The sequence below is a fragment of the Podarcis liolepis genome (assembly GCF_965112155.1).
Source record: "Podarcis liolepis genome assembly, chromosome: 2".
In the NCBI taxonomy this organism is placed as follows: Eukaryota; Metazoa; Chordata; class Lepidosauria; order Squamata; family Lacertidae; genus Podarcis; species Podarcis liolepis.
In genome coordinates this window covers 69,404,486-69,408,045 of record NC_139555.1, presented here as the reverse complement: position 1 = coordinate 69,408,045, position 3,560 = coordinate 69,404,486, and positions in this window count along the sequence as shown.

Genomic DNA, 3,560 nt, shown 5'->3' with positions numbered 1-3,560 from the left:
TCTCTGGCTGCGCCGCTGGGGAGGAGGCAAAACCTGGTCTGGATCCGCTCGGCATCTGCGCCTACCCACGTAACCGCGAAGGGAGCAGTGGCCCTCGCGGTGCTGCGGCAAGAGCAATGGCAAAGCGCGGCCTGGATTTCGCAAACTTGAACCTCCCAAACCAAATGGGACGCAGGGTAAAGGCAGGTTCAGTGGCCACTTGTGCTGGGTGCCCTCCCACTGACTCAGGTAAAATGGCACCTGCGTAAGTGGCTAAATTGTCCCCCGAGACCAGGAAAAATTACACCTTTTGAGATGACGAATGCAAAAGCATGGAATTATTCTATGAATACGCAGGAAGCAAATGCGGAGCTGGGACACCAAGAGCAAGCGATTGCAGCCAGAATCCATCACTCTGGAAAATCCGAAAGGTTGGGGTGGTTGCCCACGGGGACTCTCCAGGGAGCAGAATAGTGCAGGGGCTGGTTTAATTAAAAACAGGAAATTGCTCTTCCTAGAATTTAAATTATAGCACTTTGATAAAAGTTTGCTTGCAGGTTTTGGGTTGAAGACTGGTTCACTCCGGAAGTTGTGAGCTGAGTGTGATCTTGTCTTCCAGTGTTTTAATTTCCCAAACTTTATGCATTAACCAAGGCTAAAGGGTGTTTGAGAATAGAACACCTGTGTACTTTTGAAGAACAAATGCCCAGTGTCGTCCAATGGATAATATTTAAATTTGAGCCTCTGTACTTTCAAGACCACATTTTTAAAGTGGGAATAAGGGTGGGCTAATCCACGAAGTTGTTCTAAATTCCATAATAATGCACTCTTATCAGTAAAAAAATTCTTGGTAATGATAGAGAATATAGTGTCAAAATTGTTGTAAATAAAAATATGCCCTTTTCCCTTATGGGGTATCCAAGAGCCCATATAGAGTCCTTACATAGGTTCCCTATTGGTAGGAGAAAATAACAGAGGCCAACCAGAGAATATTGAGAAGCAAAGCAGCTAGTAAGCTTGATCTTTATTGATCTGTTGCAACAGGGTACTCCCCTCACACGCAGGAGAGGAAGAGGACCCAGAACAATGGCCTGCAAGGCCTTATAAAGACTTTTGAAATTCCCCTTCTCTAAATCAGGACCACCCCCAGAAACATTATGCATACATCACAGAAGGGGTGTAACCTAAGACCACCCCTCAGATACATCCCACCTACATCACAGAAATTTAAATGTTGTTTTTCTCTTCTCCTTGTTTATCTCCTGTCTAGCAGGTTGCTTGATTGGATTTCTGGGGAGCCTGGCCATTCTTTTGTAGTGCTAAAATACTTATTTCCTGGGCCAGGTCACAGGCTCACACCTTATTCATATCTTTGAGACAGGATTTGTGAGGAAACAGACAATGGGGAGGCTTTTCCAGTTTAACCTTGCAGAGAAACATTTGCTCAGTTTAGGAATCAAAATGGTTCCAGGATGGCTTTCCTGTGTTGATCTATGTATGTGCAGTTATGAACATTACTATATATTTAAGACCATAAAATTCCTATCACATTATTCCCCCCTTTGGGGCTAGAATTTTTCTTAAAAATTTTTGCCCCACAAATAATAACATCGTATGTTGTAAATGGATGTCTTTGTATGAATATATCATATAAAAATAACACATGTTGTGTTTTGCTACTAAATTACTTGTGGCATTCTAACACTTTGGGAGAGACCATTTATTCAATAGTGTTCTATGCTTTACACCTAGCAGGAAGGTAAGGTCCACTAATGACTGAAAAGTGCAGTTTGCTTCCCCCCCGCCATTTTAGTGTTCTCAGGTGTCAAGGTAGCTCTTCTGTGGTCTCACACTGACATAGTGCTACAGCAACACATCCTGTCTGTTGAATCCCCTCAGGGCTTTCATTTAACCATGTCTCCTGGCATTCACCATAGCTGGCACAGGTTTGGGCATCTCGTGAGGGAGAGGTCTTCGCCTTGGCCTTTAGCTATGGGATTTTATTATAGGCTGTGGTCTTGTACTCATGGAAGTTGCTCACTTGCACTTAAAGGACCAAAAAGCTAATTGCAGCCTGGATACACTTGCCCAATTCAAACTGAGTCCAATTTGAATTTATCTTGCCCCATGGTTCTCAACTCTTCAAACCAATCTGTTAAAAGAAAACCATTCTTAACAAGGGCAGTTGTCCAAATAAGTCAATTTAAGTCTATAAGGGATCATTCCTGCTAAACCAAAGCATATCCACCTTCATGTTTCTTAGAAGCTTCTCCTTGGTAAAGCAAGTTTAGGGAAAGTTGGCAGAGTGCCAGGTGGAACAATGAAATGTTATAAATTGAGCTAAACATTGGACTACACAATAGTGTGAGCTATTAGAAAGTATAAAATGCATGAGAATTCTCCATTGGTGTGTAAGCAATAAGACATTAAATATAAAAACAGTTACACACAATAAATTCCCCCCCCCCCTTTGTGGAAATCACACTGTCAGACACATTTCAACATTCTTACATAATAACACATAATACAAAACAAAATAATTAAATATTTGTTGCATATCTTGACACAATTGTGATCTTTTACGTATGTATCTTTTGAATCCTGGAGCAGAGGCTTGAGGTTCAAGTGAAAAAATGTCCTTGCAATTCAACTCCTCCCCCCTTTGTCAGTTCAACCCCTCCCCCCTTAGTCTATAGCCTTTGAAAGAGATAACTGTGGGCACTTTGAAAACTCTGGTGTTGCTGGTCTTGTGATGGGTTGACTGAGTTGAGGGGTTGCTTCTTTTCATCATTGCACATCTGTAGAAGTGATATCCTGTAAGGGGCAGGGTTTTGGGGTGACTTAAAAACACAGTTAGACAAGAAAGGGGCGAAAGGCAAAAAGGATGTCCTCCAGTTTCCATGGGAAGCTGCAAATAATAACAATCGTAGTGGATTAAACATTTTATTCATTATCACATTTCCATATAATTACTGTTATTATCTGCTAAGTTTGTTTGCTTTCCTTCACTTAATTTTTTGTTGTTGTTGTTCTTTTCATATTATAAAATAAAAAATTACTCCACATGTATAGAAAGAAAACTGTAAAAAATACAAAGGTTAAAAAATAAAAAGAAAGCAAAAAAATTAGATTACCAGTTAGATGAAAATGGACTTGACACAAAGACATCAGATTCAGAAAATAACTATTATTAAATAGTACAAAGATATTATCAAAACCACACAGATTACTACTGGACTGGGGGAAAAAAAGGGAAAACAATGGGGAAAACTTAAAATTCACCATGTGCTATCCAATAAAAGAACTTCATGAAACTGACTTTCAACATGTGATGAACATGTCCCCAAAGTAAAACACACACACACAAATGACCTATGAGGAACCAAAAATAAATAAATGCTAAGACACACAATTAATAAGCAACCTGAAGTAACCTGAAGTAATCTGTTTTGGCATTCTAACATCCCAAATGAAAATAAAAGTGTTTCTTGATGTGACATCAGCTGTAATGTTAATACTGGGAAATGAGTTAATACCAAGAAAAAAATGAATGGCAATTTTAAAGTTGTGCAGGTAACTTG